General features: G+C 40.6%; 1 protein-coding gene across 2 annotated transcripts in view; it reads right to left on the reverse strand.

The window, feature by feature from the left end:
• CYSLTR2 (cysteinyl leukotriene receptor 2) overlaps positions 1-20,239 on the reverse strand; it is a 34,654-nt gene extending 14,415 nt beyond the window's left edge. For both annotated transcript variants that reach the window (XM_023187327.2, XM_023187325.1), the window contains exon 1: positions 19,998-20,239. The gene's annotated coding sequence lies outside the window, so the exon portion shown is untranslated. The remainder of the gene's footprint in view (positions 1-19,997) is intronic.
• Between the last annotated feature and the right edge of the window lie 1,476 nt (positions 20,240-21,715).

A 21,715-nucleotide genomic window follows, 5' to 3' on the forward strand; every position in this document is an offset into this window, starting at 1 on the left:
GCATCTTTCTCATGTAACTTCAGTTTCTCCCTCTGTTCATCTCTCCTCCTCTCTGAACATCATACACCTGAGCCATAGTGTGGTAGAATGTACAGTCTACCAGAAATCCAGGAGAACAGGCTTGACTCTCAACCTTCCCACTCTGTAGCTGTGTAACCTTTGCTCTCTGAGCACCAAATGCTAGTGATTCCTCCTACCAAACTCTGTGACCAACTGAAATTCTGTACCATTTCTTCTTGTCGTTTTGCACCTAGACACCCTGAACCAGAGGACTCCGGTGTTGTTTCTTTGTGATTATCTTCTTCCTAATCTACAGCAATATGCCTTCCCTGCCCCATGCCCTCCACCTCAGAGGAGACCCTCCTCAGAATTTTACATGACTAAGATTAAGATCATTTGTTCCTGCTCAGCGGCTGGTTCTACTGGTCTTTTCTCAAACTCCTTTTTCAGTCACTCTGTAGACTTCTCACATCTTCGAAACCTCCACTCATCCGACTTCTCTAGCCCTGAGGCCTCATGGTTTTCCATTTCCTGACTGCTTGCCCTTCTGACCCCCAGTTATTTCATCTTTACCCTATTGTGGACACCCACTGGAGCCCCATCTTTGTCCTCAGCTCACCTCTGTCTATATGCACTCAAAGGATTTACCCACCATGGAAACTTTGTACTGTTTCTTTGCCTCTGCCTCCAGATATGCCTTTTGACAGCCCATATTTTTGTTTTATAGTTTGCAAAGAATTTTTTTTTCAGATACCTCATTTGCTCCACTGGCTATCCTTGAGACAGGCTAAATTGGCATTTTTAGCTCTATTTTACAAGTAAAGAAAAAAATCTGGGACTAGGAGAACTCAAATGGCTTTTTCCTAAATTCTAACTTGAGCTGTAGTTCCAACATTTTTAGTTGCCTACAGGATAGTCTTATTTGGAGATTCTGCCTCTACCTCAAACTCTATCTGAATTTATCCGTCTCCTCAAACTGATCTCACTCAGTTGGTAACCACTATTGGGATGTTTTATTTAATTCTTCTCTCTTTTATACTTCATAATCAATTGGCTGAGTTATCTCCACTGTTTTTATATAATATTTCTTATACTTTATCCCTACTCTATATGTACAATATCACCATCCTAACCTCAGACTTTGTCAGCTGATGCCTAGAAACCATAGCATCATCTGTTTGTAGAGATTTAACTAGTAAAATCCGTACACCATTGCTAGATGTTACCAATTAAAATGCAACTTTCATTTCACTCAGAGAGTGTAATTGCCTATCAGACCAAATGGAAATTCCTCAACCACAAATATAAGACTTTCCACTACTTGATCCCAATCATATCTGTATTCTCATATATGAGAGTCAGCACCAACAAAGAGGAGCTGTACAATAAGGAACAGATGGCAGAAAGAGCACAGAGGCCTGGGTTCTGGTCAGCCTCTTCTAACTAGGTATCCTTGGATAGACAAATTACTTAACTTCTTTGAGGGAAGCTTATCTATAAAATGAGGATAGGGTGACTGGCAAGATGGCTGAATAGGGAGAGCTCCGGTCTGCAGGTCCCAGTGAGACCAATGCAAAAAGTGGGTGATTTCTGCATTTCCAACTGAGGTACTCAGCTCATCTCACTGGGACTGGTTAGACAGTGGGCGCAGCCCATGGAGGGCAAGCAGAAGCAGAGTGGGGCATCACCTCACCTGGGAAGTGCAAGGGGTTGGGGAACTCCCTCCCCTAGCCAAGGGAAGCCTTGAGGGACTGTGCCATGAGGGATGATGCTATCTAGCCCAGATACTATGCTTTTTCCATGGTTTTTGCAACCTGCAGACCAGGAGAATCCCTCCGGTGCCTATACCACCAGGGCCCTGGGTTTCAAGCACAAAACTTGGCTGCTGTTTGGGCAGACACTGAGCTAGCTGCAGGAGTTTTTTTCTGTACCTTGGTGGCACCTGGAAAACCAGTAAGGCAGAACCATTCACTCCTCTGGAAAGGGGGCTGAAGCCAGGGAGCCAAGTGGTCTTTCTCAGCAGATGCCACCCCCACAGAGCCCAGCAAGCTGAGATCCACTGGCTTGAGTTCTTGCTGCCAGCACAGCAGCAGTCTGAAGTCGACCTGAAATGCCTGCGCTTGGTGGGGGAGGGGTATCTGCCATTACTGAGGCTTGGGTAGGTGGTTTTTCCCTCACAGTGTAAACAAAGCTGCCAGGAAGTTCGAACTGGGCAGAGCCCACCGCAGCACAGCAAAGTTGCTGCAGCCAGACTGTCTCTCTAGATTCCTCATCACTGGGCAGGGCGTCTCTGAAAGAAAGGCAGAAGCCCCAGTCAGGGACTCATAGATAAAGCTTCCATCTCCCTGGGACAGAGCACCTGGGGGAAGGGGTGGCTGTGGGCACAGCTTCAGCAGACTTAAACATTCCTGAATGCCAGCTCTGAAGAGAGCAGCAGATCTTTCAAGACAGCACTCGAGCTCTGCTAAGGGATAGACTGCCTCCTCATGTGGGCCCCTGGACCCTGTGGGTCCCTGAGCCCCATGCTTCTTGACTGGGAGACACCTCCCAGCAGGGGTCAACAGACACCTCATACAGGAGAGCTCCGGCTGGCATCTGGCAGGTGCCCCTCTGAGACAAGGCTTCCAGAGGAAGGAGCAGGCAGCAATCTTTGCTGTTCTGCAGCCTCTGCTGGTGATATCCAGGCAAACAGGTCTGGAGTCAACCTCCAGCAAACTCCAGCAGACACGCAGAAGAGGGGCCTGACTGTTAGAAGGAAAACTAACAAACAGAAAGTAATAACATCAACATCAACAAAAAGGACACCCACACAAAAATCCCATCCAAAGGTTATCAGCATCAAAGATCAAAGGTACATAAATCCATGAAGATAAGGAAAAACCAGTGCAAAAATATCAAAAATTCCAAAAACCAGAATGACTCTTCCCTCCAAAGGATCACAGCTCCTCACCAACAAGGGAACAAAACTGGATAGTGAATGGGTTTGACAAATTGACAGAAGTAGGCTTCAGAAGGTGGGTAATAATAAACTCCTCCTAACTAAAGTATCATGTTCTAGCCCAATGCAAGGAAGCTAAGAACCTTGATAAAAGGTTACAGGGACTGCTAACTAGAATAACCAGTTTAGAGAAGAACATAAATAACCTGATGGAGCTGAAGAATACAGCATGAGAACTTTATGAAGCATATACAAGTATCAATAGCCAAATCGATCAAATGGAAGAACGGGTATCAGAGATTGAAGATCAACTTAATGAAATAAAGCATGAAGACAAGATTAAAGAAAAGAGAATGAAAAGGAACAAACAAAGCCTCCAAATATGGGACTATACGAAAAGACCAAACCTACATCTGATTGGTGTACCTGAAAGTGACAGGGAGAATAGATATAAGTTGGAAAACACACTTCCAGATATTATCCAAGAGAACTTCCCTAACCTAGCAAGACAGGCCAACATTCAAATTCAGGAAATACAGAGAACACCACTAAGATACTCCTCAATAAGGGCAACCCCAAGACACATAATCATCAGATTCACCAAGGTTAAAATAAAGGAAAAAATGTTAAGGGCAGTTAGAGAGAAGGGTCGGGTTACCCACAAAGGGAAACCCATCAGACTAACAGCGGATCTCTCTGCAGAATCTCTACAAGCCAGAAGGGAGTGGGGGCCAATATTCAACATTCTTAAAGAAAAGAATTTTCAACCCAGAATTTCATAGCCAAGCAAACTAAGCTTCATAAATGAAGGAGAAATAAAATCCTTTACAGACAAGTAAATGGTGAGGGATTTTGTCACCACCAGGCCTGCCTTACGAGAGCTCCAAAGGAAGCACTAAATATGGAAAAGAAAAACCAGTACCAGCCACTGCAAAAACATACCAAAATGTAAAGACCATCGACACTGTAAAGAAACTGCATCAACTAATGTGCAAAATTACCAGCTGGCATCATAATAACAGGATCAAATTCACACATAACAATATTAACCTTATATGTAAATGGGCTAAATGCCCCCCAATTAAAAAACAAAGACTAGCAAATTGAATAAAGAGTCAAGACCCATTGGTGTACTGTATTCAGGTAACCAGTTCCACATGCAAAGACACACATAAGCTCAAAATAAAGGGATGAAGGAATATTTACCAAGCAAATGGAAAGCAAAAAAAAAAAAAAAAAAAAAAAAAGCAGGGGTTGCAATCCTAGTGTCTGATAAAACAGACTTTAAACCAACAAAGATCAAAAAAGAAAAGAAAAGAAAATCACATAATGATAAAGTGATCTAACTATTCTAAATATATATGCACCCAATACAGGAGCACCCAGATTCATAAAGGAAGTTCTTAGAGGCCTACAAAGAGGCTTAGATTCCCACACAATAATAGTGGGACACTTTAACACCCCACTGTCAATATTTGACAGATCAATGAGACAGAAAATTAACAAGGATATTCAGGACTTGAACTCAGCTCCGGACCAAGGGGACCTAATAGACATCTACAGAACTCTCCACCCCAAATCAATAGAATAGACATTCTTCTCAGCACCACATTGCACTTATTCTAAAATTGACCACATAATTGGAAGTAAAACACTCCTCAGCAAATGCAAAAGAACAGAAAACGTAACAAATTATCTCTCAGACCACAGGGCAATCTAACTAGGACTCAGGATTAAGAAACTCACTCAAGGCTGGGTGCGGTGGCTCACGCCTGTAATCCCAGCACTTTGGGAGGCTGAGGTGGGCAGATCACAAGGTCAGAAGATCGAGACCATCCTGGCTAACACAGTGAAACCCCGCCTGTACTAAAAACACAAAAAATTAGCCAGGTGTGGTGGCAGGCGCCTGTAGTCCCAACTACTTGGGAGGCTGAGGCAGGAGAATGGCATGAACCCAGGAGACAGAGCTTGCAGTGAGCCGCAATTGTGCCACTGCACTCCAGCCTGAGTGACAGAGCAAGACTCTGTCCAAACAAACAAACAAACAAACAAAAAACTCACTCAAAACCACACAACTACATGGAAACTGAACAACCTGCTCCTGAATGACTATTGGGTAAATAATGAAATTAAGGCAGAAATAAATAAATTCTTTGAAACCAATGAGAACAAAGACACAATGTACCAGAACATCTGGGACACAGCTAAAGCAGTGTTTAGAAGGAAATTTATAGCACTAAATGCCCACAGGAGAAAGCAGGAAAGACCTAAAATCGAAATCCTAACATCACATTTATAAAAACTAGAGAAGCAAGAGCAAACAAATTCAAAAGCTAGCAGAATACAATAAATAACTAAGATCAGAGCAGAATTGAAAGAGATAGAGACATGAAAACCCCTTCAAAAAATCAATGAATTAAAAAACTGTTTTTTTGTGAAAAGATTAACAAAATAGATTGATTGTTAGGCAAACAAAGAAGAAAAAAGAGAAGAATCAAATAGACACAATAAAAAATGATAAAGAGGATGTCACCACTCATCCCCCAGAAATACAAACTACAATCAGAGAATATTATAAAAACCTCTATGCAAATAAACTAGAAAATGTAGAAGAAATGGATAAATTCCTGGACATACACCCTTCCAAGACTAAACCAGGAAGAAGTGGAATCCCTGAATAGATGAATAACAAGTTCTGAAATTGAGGCAGTATAATTAGTAGCCTACCAATAAAAAAAAAAAAAGCCCAGGACTAGATGGATTCACAGCCGAATTCTACCAGAGGTACAAAGAGGAGCTGGTACCATTCCTTCTGAAACTATTTCAAAGGATAGAAAAAGAGGGACTCCTTCCTAACTCATTTTATGAGTCCAGCAACATTTTGATACTGAAACCTGGTAGAGACACAACAAAATAAGAAAATTTCAGGCCGATATCCCTGATGAACATCAATGTAAAAATCCTCAATAAAACACTGGCAAACCAACTTCAGCAGCACATTAAAAAGCTTATCTACCACGATCAAGTTGGCTTCACCCCTGGAATATAAGGCTGGTTCAATTTATGCAAATCAATAAACATAATTCATCACATAAACAGAACCAATGACAAAAACCACATGAATATCTCAATAGATGTGGAAAATTCCTTTGACAAAATTCAACATCCTTTCATGCTAAAAACACTCAATAAACTAGATGTTGAAGGAACATATCTCAAAATAATAAGAGTTATTTATGACAAACTCACAGCCAATACCATACTGAATGGGCAAAAGCTGGAAGCATTCCCTTTGAAAATACACACAAGACAAGGATGCCCTCTCTCACCACTCCTGTTCAACATAATATCTGAAGTTCTGACCAGGGCAATCAGGCAAGAGAAAGAAATAAACTGTATTCAAATAGTAAGAGAGGAAATCAAATTGTTTCTGTTTGCAGATGACATGATTGTATACTTACAAAACCCCATAATCTCAGCCAAAAACTCCTTAAGCTGATAAGCAACTTCAGCAAAGTCTTAGGAAACAAATCAATGTGCAAAAGTCACAAGCATTCCTATACCCAAATAATAGACAGAGAGCTAAATCATGAGTGAATTCCCATTCACAATTGCTACAAAGAGAATAAGATACCGAGGAATACAACTTACAAGGGATGTGAAGGACCTTCTCAAGAAGAACTACAAACCACTGCTCAAGGAAATAAGAAAGGACACAAACAAATGGAAGAACATTTCATGCTCATGGATAGAAAGAATTAATATCATGAAAATGGCCATTCTGCCTAAAGTAATTTATACATTCAATGCTATTCCCATCAAGTCCCATTGACTTTCTTCAAATAATTAGAAAAAACTACTTTAAATTTCAGATGGAGCCATAAAAAAGCCCATGTAGCCAAGAGAATCCTAAACAAAAAGAACGAAGCTGGAGACATCACACTACTTGACTTCAAACTATACTACAAGGCTACAGTAAGCAAAAGAGCACGGTACTGGTACCAAGACAGATGTATAGACCAATGGAACAGAACACAGGCCTCAGAAATAACACCACACATCTAAAACCATCTGATCTTTGACAAACCTGACAAAAACAATCAATGGGGAAAGGATTTCCTATTTAATAAATGGTATTGGGAAAAATGGCTAGCCATATGCAGAAAACTGAAACTGAACCCCTTCCTTACACCTTACACAAAAATTAACTCAAGATAGATTAAAAACTTAAACATAAGACCTAAAACCATAAAAACCCTAAAAGAAAACCTAGGCAATATCATTCAGGACATAGGCATGGGCAGAGACTTCATGACTAAAACACCAAAAGCAATGGCAACAAAAGCCAAAATTGACAAATGGGATCTAATTAAACTAAAGAGCTTCTGCACAGAAAAAGAAACTATCATCGGAGTGAGCAGGCAACCTACAGAATGGGAGAAAATTTTTGCAATTTATTCATCTGACAAAGGGCTAATATCCAGAATCTACAAGGAACTTAAACAAATTTACAAGAAAAAAAAAAACAAACAACCCCATCAAAAAGTGGGCAAAGGATATGAACAGAAACTTCTCAAAAGAAGACATTTATGCGGCCAACAAACATATGAAGAAAAGCTCATCATCACCAGTCATTAGAGAAATGCAAATCAAAACCACAATGAGATACCATCTCATGCCAGTTAGAATGCCGATCGTTAAATAGGAAACAACAGATGCTGGAGAGGATGTGGAGAAATAGGAATGCTTTTACACTATTGGTGGGAGTGTATATTAGTTCAACCACTGTGGAAGACAATGGTTTATTATTATATAATGTCCTTCTGTGTCTCTTTTTACAGCTTAACCTGAAGTCTGTTTTGTCTGATATAAGCATAGCTCCTCACTTTTGATTTCCATTTGCATGGAATATCTTTTTTCGTCTCTTCACTTTCAGTCTATGTATGTCTTTACAGTTTAGGTGATTTTCTTATAGGCAGCATATAGTTGGGTCTTGTGTTTTTAAAATCTGTTAGGCTAGTCTCTATCTTTTATAAGGGAAATTTAATCCACTTACATTCAAGGTTATTATTTCTTGGGAGGTGAGGAATTCTATCATTTTATTGATTCTTTTCTGGTTGTTTTGTGTATCTTTTGTTCATTACTTCTTCTCTTATTGTTTATCCTTGCAATTGAATGGTTTTCTGTGGTGATAAGTCTTGATTCCTTTCTGATTCTCCTTTGTGTATCAGCTCTACTAGTAAGTTTTATAGTTTCGCATGTTTTCATGAAAATATTTATCATCTTTTCACTTCCAGATATGACTCCCTTGAGCATTTCTTTTAAGGCTGGTCTACTGGTGATACATTGTCTTAAGTTTTGCTTGTCTGGGAAAGATTTTATTACTTCTTCATTTCTGAAGGATAGCTTTGCTTGGTATAATACTCTTCACGGACAGGTTTTTTGTCTTTTGGTATGTTGAATTTATCATCCCAAGTCTCTCTTGGCCTCTAAGGTTTCTGCTGAGAAATCCATCCTTAGGCCAATGAAGATTCCCTTATATGTGACTTGATGCTTTTCTCTTGCTGCTTTTAAAATTTTTTCTTTGACTTTTTACAGTTTAAGTATAATGTGACTTGGGGAGAATCTTTCTGGGTTGAATCTATTTGGAATTCTTTTAGCTTCCTGGACCTGAATGCCCATCTCTCTCTCAAGACTTGGGAAGTTCTCTGCCATTATTTTATTAAATATGTTTTCCCACCCTTTTCTCTTCTCCTTGCCTTCTAAAACACCCATAATATGAGCATTTCTTTCTTGAATGGTGTCCCATAAATCCTGTAAGCTTTTTTCCTTCTCTTTTATGCCTTCTTTTTTTTCTTTCTTGTCTGCCTGTGTTATTTCAAAAGACCTGTCTTCGTGTTTAGAAATTTTTTCTTCTTGGCCAGTCTGTTGTTGAAGCTCTCTATTGTATTTTTATTTCATTCATTGAATTCTTCATGGCTAGGATTTCTTTTTGGTTCTTTTTTATGATAACTATCTTTTTTGTTGAACTTCTCATTCAATTATGAATCATTTTCCTGATTTCATTGAATTGTCTATCTATATTCTCTTGTATCTCACTGAGTCACCTTTAGATTATTATTTTGAATTCCTTTATTTGGATTTCATATATTTCCTTGTGATTTGGGTCTGTTACTAGAATTATTATTTTCCTTATGAGGTACCATGTTGCCGTGCTTTTAAATATTTGATGTGCTCCTATGTTGATTTCTACACATCTGGTGGAAAAGTTGTCTCTTTCAATTTTATGGAGTAGGTTTCACAGGACAAAGCTTATTCATATAAACATATCCTGGAGTATCAGCTCAGTGAGGTAAGTAGACCTTGGTTCTAGGCAGACATTTTAGTATAGTCTTCATGTGGTTTCTTTGGCTGTAATCCACATTAGCAGCATTTGCAAGTCTCTCAGTGGCCTAGGCTATAAGAACTTGCAGTGATAGCCAGATGTGGGCTTCCTGGGCCGTTTCTCAGGTAAAGGGCTTGTGTGTACACATGATGGGCCAATGAACTATGGGTTAAGTTAAGTGCTGGGGTTAAGGCCATGGGACTGTTACCCTGGCTGGGAATATGTGAATGCAGTTCACATGTAGTAAAGGGTACAAAATTACCACTAGATGGGAGGAGTAAGTTCTAGTGTTCCATACCACTGTAAGATGGCTCTAATTAAAAATAATGTATTAAATAGTTTCAAATAGTTTGAAGGAGGATATTAAACAATACCAACAAAAGGAAACGATAAATATTTGAGATGATGGGTATGCTAATTATCCTGATATGATCAGTATACATTATATGTATAGAAACATCAATATATACCCCATGAATATGCAGTTACTATTTGTCAATTTAACAAATAAGTTAAAATAAATAGAAATGTTCACAGGAGACAGTTGGTGTAAGGTAGCAGGCCACATCTGCCACTAACTGGCTGTGAGATCTTGCAGACGTGACCTATCTTCTCTGAGCCTCAGTTATGCCATCTATAAATGGCATAATGAATGTGAGTTGTCTCATACAGGGTGAGTGCTCAGTGATGTTAACTACTATTATTATTATTATTATTATTATTTTTGAGACGGTGTCTCGCTGTGTCGCCCAGGCTGGAGTGCAGTGGTCAGAACTCAGCTCACTGCAAGCTCCGCCTCCTGGGTTCCCGCCATTCTCCCGCCTCAGCCTCCGAGTAGCTGGGACTACAGGCGCCCGCCACCACGCCCGGCTAATTTTTCATATTTTTAGTAGAGACGGGGTTTCACTGTGTTAACCAGGATGGTCTCGATCTCCTGATCTCGTGATCCACCCACCTCGGCCTCCCAAAGTGCTGGGATTACAGGCTTGAGCCACCATGCCTGGCCAACTGCTATTATTAAACCTCAGAACTGGGACCTAGAACAAGTATTAAGGAGGCAAAATTTTCCCAGGGCACTAGTAAATATGTAAAATCAAGGCTGAGAAATGATTTAGTGATAAAAAATAGTGAGAAGCATGACAGGTGTTGTTCTCAGCTGCAGGGAAGCAGTAGTAGAGCGGCAACCTCAGGATTTAAATCCTGATTCGTTCATGGACTACCTCTATGACCATGGGAAAATAACTTTATCTCCCTGGGCATCAGCTCCTTATCAGTAAAACGGGATAATGCAGCGAGGCAAAGTGGCTCATGCCTGTAATTCTAGCACTTTGGGAGGCTGAGGCTGGAAGATCGCTTGGGCCCAGGAGTTCAAGACCAGCCTGGGCAATAGAGCAAGACACAGTCTCAATAAAAAAGAAAAAGAAAAAAAAAGATTAATTTAAATCAATAAATAAAAGAAAGGAGATAATGCTAATAATAGTTCTTACTTCGTAGGATTGTAAGGATGAAGTGAGATAATACACGAACAGCACTTAGGTCAGGGCCTGGACCAGAGAAAGTGCCATATAAAGTGTTAGCTGTTGTTATTGCAAAGGCTGACAGAATAAGCTCTCTGAAGTTGTGCAGAGAAGATTCTACAACACATTTGTTCCTCAAAATCCCAGAGGCCCCAGAGTGCTGAATTAACATGGCCCTCCAGAACAGGGAAGAATCATTGAGAGTCTATTCTTGAGCTCCAAGCTGACAACTCAGAGTTTATTTGTAACAGGCTCCAAATGTCATGTCAGAAATGCCAAGCTTTCTAGACCTTTCTGGCCTTCCAGGAATGGTCTTGTGCTTTCAGAATTTTTGTTTTTTCAAAACGATAAGGTGAATTAAGTTCTTGGAGATCGAAACAAAAACACAGATAAAAGGAATTGAAATTGTGACATATTTTGAATGTGAAACGGAGCTGGTCTCTGAGCCTTCAGAGGAAGTGGGTTGGAGGGGAATCAATCTCACAGGGCCCTGTTTTCATGGACTCAGTGTCTTGGAAAATTTTGCTGCACTGATTTTTCCTCCACCCTGTCATCCACAAAGTGCCTCAAGGAGCCCCCAAAGTATGAGTCACTTCATTGGCCACCAGGCTAGTGACCCTTTGCTTTCTGAATGCCATTTATTTCCACAGGCCACTTAACTGTGAAGTTAGCACCTTGGGCCATTGGTGAAGAGTTTGCTGGCAGATTTGCTGCAAACTGGTACAGTTAATAAGGATTTATGGCTCTGGAGTTCCCCTGGGGAGGAAATTCTCCAATTCACTTTCTCTCTATTGCAGAGGTTCTCTTCAACAGCTCTGGGACAGGAAAGGACTTTTCAGCCAGAGTCCAGGGGCCTGATAATTCACCCTGCAGGGAGACTAAAGTTTCCCCTCTGGGGCCTGTGCAGCTTTAATTGCCTCATTTTTACCCTCCTCTTAGCAGTTCCTTTAGTTAAGATGCCACATTTGGAAGTCTCAAAGCTCACAGGGTCTTCTCCCCTTGAATCCCAACTAAACAGAGCCTGACTTGCCCTGAAGCTCAGCAGACAGAAAATTTGGTGAGTTGCTCATAGGATTCTGCAGATTCCTAAGAGCAGCTTGAAGCCCCTGAGGAGCAGTCTCTGAAACTGTTCCGCTCTTCACTGGGGGAAGATCTGGGTCAACCCTTGTGGCAAGAGTGGATTGGCTTTAATATGCAATTGCCACAACAGGGAAGGGTCCCCATGGGGAAGCTAATGCATTGAGGAGTTACTCCCTTGTAGTCACCTTATCGAATTGGCTTCTTATATAAGCAAATGTTCCAGCCTCCCTTCTCCATCTCTCCTCTGATTCTCAGGAATCCATCAGGATTTGTGTGTGGGTGAGGAGGATATCAGGGATGTTGGGAAATGTTGGCTATCAGTTCATCTTTCCAACCTGTCTCCTGACTAAATCCCAGAATGCACAGAGAAAGTTTAGAAACCCCCCAAATAACTTCTGAATTTTAAAATATTGGTTTCTTATTTTAATTCTAAAGCCCAGATATGCTGTGTTGTATGATATTTAGTTTTCTACTTAGAACGTTTTTTATTGAAATCATATTAGTTGGGTTGGCAACTTTTCAGTACTCCCTCCCAGTTACTGATCCACCCTTCAGCTTGTGTCTGCCTCTTACTCTTTCTAGAATGTTCTTTGGCTCTTGAGATCTTATAGGAGCCACCTTCCTTGCCTGAACTCTCCCTGGGGCTGCTGGTCTTGTTGAAGCACTGACTCTTGGGCCTAGCTTGGAGTGGGTGGACGTGCAGTGTGAACTGGCTGTGGCCTTCTTCCACTGAAAGGAGAACTTTGCCCAGACCACCAAATGTGTGGTAATAATATCCTCTGCCACAAATGCACACAGACAGATGGAGGAAGAGACACCTCAAAAAGCTGTGTACTGTCAGAGCGCCGTTAGGACAAAGATTTGCATGGCTGAAAAATGACAGCTTGGAAAGTGTCTGTGTGGCCAAAATGTCAGATCCTGTAAGTTTCAGCATTGTCTTGACAGGTTAGCAATAGATGCTTTTTTCTCCATCTTTTGCTGACAAGATTTTTCCCTCTGTCATTTTGATTGGTCAATTTGTACATTATCCAGTGAAGTTTCTCTCTCTCTCTCTCTCTCTGTCTCTGTCTCTCTTCCCCCTTCCTGCCTTCCTTCCTTCCTTCTCTCTCTCTTTCTTTCTTTCTTTTTATTTATTTTTTGACAAGATCTCACTCTATTACCCAGGCTAGAGTGCAGTGGTGCGATCATGGCTCACTGCAGCCTCGACCTCCCAGGCTCAATGATCCTCCCATCTCAGCCTCCCAAGTAACTGGGACTACACGTGCATGCCACCATGCCTAGCTAACTTTTTGTACTTGAGACAGGGCTTTACCATGTTGCCCAGGCTGGTCTCAAACTCCTGGGCTCCACCCACCTGGCTGCCTGGGTGTCCCAAAGTGCTGAGATTACAGGTATGAACCACCGTAACCAGCCTCACTGAAGTTTGTTTCTTGAGAATTTCCCTGTGCAGAAAAGGTGCCTATTGATTATGAACACATTCCCTTAAAATGGGAGTTCTTGTACAATTTCATTCTTGCTTGTTTTATTTTGAAGAGATAATGCTCCCAGAGAAGAACTTATCCCCAGGGATGTAGCAGGGATTGAAACCTAGCAGAAGTTTGGCATCCAAGCATGCCAGGGGACACCTCTGCCCTCAAGAACAAGATGCATGGCATTACCTCAGACCGCCTTCTTCCCATCTGTCTTTACTAACTCTCCTTGTTTCCTTCTTTAATATACTCCAAAAACTAGCTTCTCTCGCACATTCATCCTACCACTAACATTCAGCCACCAAATAAACAAACAAATAAAAATTCAACTCAACAAAAACAACATATATGAAGAACTCTGAGCTCCTTAGAGATACGGCTTCATTTTGTTTAAAAACATTATTTTGACTAAATGTTGCCCTCTCTCTGGCTGTCAAAACTTTCCTCAGCTCTCCTTGGTTAATATAACACATGAGTCTGATGCTGATTATGAATTTAATTTTGTGTAAAAATCTCAACATATGTTTTTCATTTTCTAATGCACTTCATCCTTGTATTTAGAAAGGTTGGAGGTATCTGTTATTAACCAAATGTCTGATCTAAGGAAGACCACAGAATCACAGAATTGTTTTCTATCTGAGTCTCTGATTTCCAGATCTTCTGATTTCCAAGACAGAAGAACAGCAAGTGTTATCATAGAGACATTGTCCTGCTTATTCCAATAAATCCCTACAAATTGGTCAACGTTAGGGTCCTCCCTGTCCATAATCAAGGTGACTAAATGACATGACTCAGGGGCTCCACACAAGCCCATTTATTCAAATTAAAACTCCCACTTGTTCTCATTTCTCCTAGACAGCATTTCATATTCCACTATTAAATTCACTTCTTAGAGAAAACAAATTATTTACAAAGGTAGTTTGTTAAACATCATGTGTATTTCCTAAAATGATAAAGAGATATTGGGATATCATGGAAAACCTCTGGAATAAATCCCAACTGAACCCAAATCCTAGCTCTTCCTTGTGCAAACTGTGTGATCATCAGCAAGTACTCAACCTCTCGGAGTTATTGAGAGGACCCCAGGAGGCAGCACAGGTGACAGCCAGGGATGCAGCTGCGCTGTGCCTGGCACCATGCACTGTCATTACTGTTGCCACCCCACCTGCTGCCAGTGGCATGAGGGCAGTGGGTATCTGGAACCTAAAGAAGAGAGGGCCAGAAGCAAAAGTAAACCATGGGCTTTCCTCCTCCCCTGCTTGTCCTGCTGCCCAGTGTCTCCTCTGTGGCAGACCTGGCCTGTTTACCCAGCAGCCTCCACCAACTCCCTCCTTTCATCTCAGGGGTCAGCTCAAGACTGGCCTAGTGCAGGCTGTCATCTTTCACCTGGACAGTGGGCACAGCCTCCTCAATGCCTCCCTATCTCCACTCTGGCTGTTCTCAATTCATTCTTCACAGTGGCCAGAGTGACCTTTCCAAAACGCATGTCTGACCACATTACTCTTCCACTTAAAACCCATTATCATCTCAGAATCAAGTTCATCTCCAGGCTTTTCACAGCATCGATCTTGTTATCCAGCATATTCTCTCCCCACAATCCCCTCAGTAAAGAATACTCAGTCTCATGAAGCTTATTTCAAGGCCCAGAACACAGCAAGCTCTCTCTTGCCCATTTCTTCTGAGCTCCAGCTCATTTCCTGGCTATTGCTTACCCAATCTCAGGTTTCTTTCTAAACATCGCTTCCTTCAGAAGATGCCTTCTCTGACCCCTCCACGTCTTGGCTGTTCGCCGACCCTTGGGCTTCCCATCCAGCATTATCCCAGGGGCAGCAGCTGTCTCCTGTCTATCCCTACCCACCAGACTGTTTGCCCATGGAAGGCAAACAAGTGTCTACTGCTGTACCCCAGGCCCCAGCACAGCATGAGGCACATGCATGTGCTCAGATCAATAAATGAGCTAATGAAGCTGTTATCCAACGCCCTCATTTTATGCCTTACAATTAATATCTTCTGGGGGCAGGGAGGAAAGAACTCACATGGTCTTTTACAATGAAATGATGTTAATGTGTTTTTCCTTGAAAATTTCCTTTTCCTGAAATTCAAATCTAAAGTCTGGGAACAGGAATATAGATAGGGTCAATGGTCAATGGCATGGCATGGGAGCAGAAGGCAGCCACAGAGGGTACCCAAAAGGTGCTCTGTTCTAAACACTGTAGGAAGCAGCATCCTTTATATCTTGGAGGGTAGCGAACTGTCTGTCTGACTCTGTGCCAACAAGTTCCCAATAGGGATTTGTGCCTCTTACAACTAACAAAGGGAGTCACCTTCATGTCTCTCAGTGAATTTACAAGAGAACAGAGTTATTTTTAAGGTAAGACTCAAAATAAAAAGAAACCAACTTACTTAAAAGAATCTGGGATACAATGTTATTCAGGTGATGATAACCCTAAAAGCCTTGACTTGACCACTACACAATCTATGCACGTAATAAAATTGCATGTGTAATCCATAAATTTATACAGATTTAAAATACTTTAAAAATAATAATTTGACAAAAGAGAAAAAAGAATCTAGGACGCCTTCAAATACTCTTTAGATGATTGTTTTTCTGTACTAGAGGTACAAACAAGGTAAGATGCTGTTTCTACAGCCTCATGGGAGGAGACTTATATGGGAAATTATTTTTTATAATAAGAAAATTCTTGTTTATGTAATGTACAATATAGGTAATAAGGGTGGACTAAATTATTTTAAATTATCCCAGCTTAATATTTAAACTTCCAGAGTAAACCGGCTCCCTTCCCCTCTGTTCCTCTCTCCTCTTCCATCTCTTTCCCTCCTCTCCTCTCTCCTCTACTCCCTTCCTTTCTCTCCTTCCTTCTTGTTCTTCCTATAGTCAGCTTCCTGTACTTTTTTGAAACCTCTCCCTTAAGGATTTCACACTAAAGAGGCAAAAAAACTCTGCCTCTGGTCCCAGCTCTTCCTAAGGACCCTTCCAACTTTAGAATTTCTTGACTCCAACTCACTGCTTAGACCCTTATCCTGGGCCTCTCAAATAATAACTAGATTTCTTTGTCAAAAGACTCTGACTATACTGCCACAAAGTCATCAATCCATTGGAAGAGGTTTTCCTTTAAATTCTGTCAAGATTATATTTTCTCCATGGGTCATTTAATATAAAGAGGTTAATAAAGTTCCACAGAGATAAACATTAGCTGTAACTAAAGTCTGCATTCACTGGTGAATCGATTTATTTACACAATGTCTTATTCTCAATGGAGTTTATGTGCTAGGTTCTATGCAAGGACTCCAATGTCCGAGTCTTAGTCCAATAGAACATACTGTACATAAGTAACTGCAGTACAAAGGAGGCAGTGGCCAATACCCTGATAAATAAAGAAATACAGTGCTAGGGGTTTCTGACATGGATTTCAAAAAGCTCTCTAACAAAGCTAAGCACCTACAGCAAAATACTTGCCTTTCTTTGTATTATCCAGTTTGGCTGCCGCATTAGCCAGAGTTCATTGGGTAATTGCACAATCCCTTGTGAGGCTTTTATCTTAAAGCCTTACCCTTGGGAAACTAGAGTGCCTCAGATATCTGGTGCATAGAGCAAACTATAGAAAAGTAGAAAGGATCCTTGATTCTGGGGTACACAGAAGATCCTAATGATGCCCAAAGTAACCATCATGTATTCATGTACATAGCAATGAGTACACTGAAAAAAATATATCATCTTTCCTCCAAAACGGAGGCTGCTCATGTGATCCCAGGTGGATGGGAGGCAGAGTGATATAATGAATGAAACCATGTGCTTTTGGGTTAAAAGGGTCCTGGGTTTAAGTTTCAACTTTGCCTTTTAGCCTCTTTTATTACCGCAGCCCTCTGAGCTTCAAACTCTCCTCTGCCAAAGGAGCACTGGAGTGAGTACTGATGAAAAAAAAAATGGATGTGAAGTGATTAACTTGGTGCCCAACACATGCGAAGAATTCAGTCAGTACTAGTTGACAATCACAATAAAATTTGTGACAATAATGTACAAAACTCAGAGAATTAAATAGCAGCCTTCTTTACGGCCAAGTGAAAGAAGATGGGGCCATTTCATCTGGAGAAGAGCCAACCAGAAAGACATGAACAATTCTATTTACTTTCCTTTATTTTTATTACACAAGTAGTACATGTTCATGGTAAAAAAAAAAAAATTACAATGTAATACAAGCTGAAATAAACTTAAATTATGAACTTTACCACCAACCAGACATATCTAAAATTTCACATATACGTTTTTCATCTTTCTTGAAATATATACAAATATTTTTAGACAAAAATGAGTGCATTTATAATGCTGTTTTATATCTTGCTTTTTTCTTCTTTCCATGCCATGATCACCTTTCTTTGCCAAATAACAACATCAATGTCATTATCTAACTGGCTACAGAATAACCAATTATATAAACATTATGAAATATGTTTAACCAATTTCCCACAATAGCTATTATTTAAGTTGTAAGAATGGACCATGTGCCCTGGGCTAAACCAGATTGGACCAGTTCTGGTTCCACCTGGAAAAGATCCTATGTTCTCTCGGTCTCATCTTTACCATCTTTAAAATAAGAATTACTCCAGTTCTTAAGGTTAGTATGTGGATCAAATGAACTGTTGCATGTAAACGTGTTTTGTAAAGTACTATGTGAATGTTTACATTCATTAATGAAGTACTAAACAGGTATTCTCCACTGAGTCAAAACAAGAAGAAATTTGAGGCCGGGCGCGGTGGCTCAAGCCTGTAATCCCAGCACTTTGGGAGGCCGAGACGGGCGGATCACGAGGTCAGGAGATCGAGACCATCCTGGCTAACACGGTGAAACCCCGTCTCTACTAAAAAAAAAATACAAAAAACTAGCCGGGCGAGGTGGCGGGCGCCTGTAGTCCCAGCTACTCGGGAGGCTGAGGCAGGAGAATGGCGTAAACCCGGGAGGCGGAGCTTGCAGTGAGCTGAGATCCAGCCACTGCACTCCAGCTTGGGCGACAGAGCCAGACTCTGTCTCAAAAAAAAAAAAAAAAAAGAAATTTGATTAACATGCTGTTGGTCTCGCTGGGATGATTCCTGGCCTGCAGCAGGCTAGGAGTGCAACAGCAAATGCTTCAATGTGGTTTAGGGGCTCTGGCTCTGTTTTCAGTTCCCGATGGGAGAAACCAGAATGCAGCCCTGGCATAAACTCTGTCCACTTTCCTCCTGAGAACATGAGGTCCAGAGAAGATAAGTGCCATGTCTATGGGGCTCCTGAAAGCCAGAGTGAGCCACCTTCTACCTCCAAATCCAATGCCATCGATCTTCACTGTGCCCACACTGTGTTAGTGACTGGCCAGCTATTAAATGCCCACCTTGTGTTTAATCTTGAAGATTGCAAAAGAAAGGAAGCCTAGCTGCCTTGGCAGATTCTAGCAGATATGGGCGTGATTCAGGTACATTCAGAACGTACTACAGCCTCAACTTCTCTAAATTTAACCATCAAAGCACTGGAAACAAATCCACCTCTTTAAAACATTAGTAAATAGAAACACAAGTAGATTCTCATCTCAAGAGTTTATGTGGCTGAGGTAGATGATAGAAATTTCTAGAAGTCTTATGTTTCCCCGCAAATTATTCTATAATTTGCATTATTTATGTAGTGTTGAAAGGGAGATTTGGTTGGCTTGCCTGAAATTATATCTCCCTTTCTCCTAATACATATTACTCTCAGGTATATGTCAGAGACAGAAAAATATTTTGAATGACGTAGGTCATCTGTTTTTATACCGACCACCTATTAGAACCACCTGAGAAGTTTCTGGAAAGCAAGACAAAATACTGCAGATGACTTGCTGATCTCTAAAAGTTAAGCTTCAATTATTCTAGGGGTAATTTTCTAATCTCCTCAGAGTCAGGTGGTTCTGGCTTGATGTGCAGCCAGAGTTGAGAAACACTGGTTAGGGTCCCAGTGGGGTAAGGAACAGATTATATGCTCATGATCTCACATACTCTTTCACTCTCATTGTGCCTCTGAGCAAAACCATTGAAATACATGTGCTCAGATTCAACTTCTTCTACCCCTAAAACAAGACCCTGTATGAAAAAAATATATCTTATATAATAAAAGGACCCAAACTATGAAAAATAGGATAACTTGCTTAGCCAAAAATGGAGGAAGTATAGTAAAGTTCCTCAATGCAATATTATGCAGCAGCTTTAATTTATCATTACAAAGAATTCACAGCAACATGGAAAAACCATAGACTGAAATGCAGGAAATGAATATAAACGTGTCCATAGTGCAGGGACGCAACTATGAAAACTAAAGTTATATGTGCATATACACATTCACAAACACACACACACACGGAAAACCCCCAAAATATCAATAGAGGCTATCTTGGTGGAGAATTTGGCTTCCTTTAACATTTTTGTACTTTCACAGTATTTTTTAAACTACCATGTACATGATAGGAAAATAACATTTATAGTAGAACAAAACAAATTTACTTTTCAAAAACTACTCCTCTATTACGTGATCATCAAGTCATGATTCTCAACACTGAATTAACAAAACAAAGATTAAAATGCCCACCTGAAGGTCTCTGCCTTTCAGCTGCCCTGGCTTCTGCTGCCTCTATCTCTTCTGCCTTTCTCCTCTAAGTAATTCAGATTGCTCATTTGAAAGAAAAGGGAAACAGCAAGTTATATTTATGAACAGTGCCAACCAATAGCAAGAAAATCAGGAAGTGTAGCAGGTCATCTGTGCTTTTTAGAAGCCAGTGTAGATGTCAGTGCAAGATCTCTTCTCAAGAAGGGGGAAGATTTCCAGTTAAGGGCTACGTCTAAAAAGAAGAAATCTAAAATTGCCCTGCCCCTCTAATGACTGGTTTTTGTCATTATCTTTCTCAAGAGATCAAGCGGATATGATGGGTTAGAGTCAGGGATTTTAAGTGGCTTTTAGTTCTCCTGAAAGGTTTCTGTTTCCATGGCAACAGAAATAGCAACACTGCCTTACGCACACAGCACTTTAGACTTGTTTAAAGCACTTCCCTCACTCACTTGTATTTTCAACTCACTTGCACTCAGGCAGAGACCTTATCCACTCTGCTGAAAATGTTCTGTCAGAAGTAACCAATAACCTCCTCATTGCTCACATAAAAAATCCTTTCTCAGTCCTCACCTTCCTTCCCGTCTTGTTTGCATAGTTGACCACTGCCACTTTCCTGAAACTTCTTCCTTGTTTCTCTTACTTTCCTGGTTCTTTTTCTCCCCCTCAGATTGCTCTTCTTTGCCTCTCTTTCTGATGCCTCTTCTTCCATCCCTTTTCTACATGTGAGCTTTCCCCAGAGGTCTGTGTTCTGACTTCTTCCCCGCTTCTCTTGCGTTTATCTATCTGATGCACAATCATGGCCAAATTTAATGTGACCCAGATGGACATTTTCTCTTCCCCTCTTAGTCCTGCATCTCCCCATCTACCCTGTCTAAACAGTGGCACCACAATAATTTAGCCCATCCATAAACCTAGAAGTCACTTTTAATTTATCTCTTTCTTCCACCACCCACTTCTGAGCCAACAAGTTCCATTTGTTCTGCCCATAAAGTATGTCCCAAATCCAACCATTGCTCACCTCCCCATCATTGTTCAAATCCTCATTTCCTGGATAGAAAGCTGCAGTAACATTAAGCAAGAAAAATACATAAAAGGGATCCAAATTGGAAATAAATAAGTAAAATTATATCTGTCTGCAAATGATAAAATTTTATACGTAGGAAAACCTGAATATTCCATACACACACACACACAAAACCCCAATAGAACTAATAAGCAAATTCAGCAAAGTTGCAGGATAGGAAATCAATACACAAAAATCAGTTGCATTTATATATACTAACAATAAACAACCAAAAATGGAAACTATTCCATTTAGAATAGCATCAGAATGAATAAAATACTTTGGATATATACTCAGCAGTAGGGTTACTGAATCTTGTTGAGATCTCTGCACTCTCATGTTTACCGTAGCACTATTCACAATAGCCAAAATATGGATCACCCTAAGTGTTCATTAACAGAAAGATGGATGAAAAATGTGTATATTCACAATTGAATATTATTTATTGATTTAAAAAGAACAAAATTTTGTCATTTGTGGCAACATGGATGAGCTTGGAAGACATTATGTTAAGTGAAGTAAGCCAGGCATAGTAAGATAAATACTGCATGTTCTCGTATGTGGAAGCTAAAAAAGTTGACCTTATGGAAGTAGAGAGTAGAATAGTGGTTACTAGAGGCTGGGAAGGGGAGGAGGC

This window comes from Piliocolobus tephrosceles, chromosome X, assembly GCF_002776525.5.
Source record: "Piliocolobus tephrosceles isolate RC106 chromosome X, ASM277652v3, whole genome shotgun sequence".
Taxonomy (NCBI): Eukaryota; Metazoa; Chordata; class Mammalia; order Primates; family Cercopithecidae; genus Piliocolobus; species Piliocolobus tephrosceles.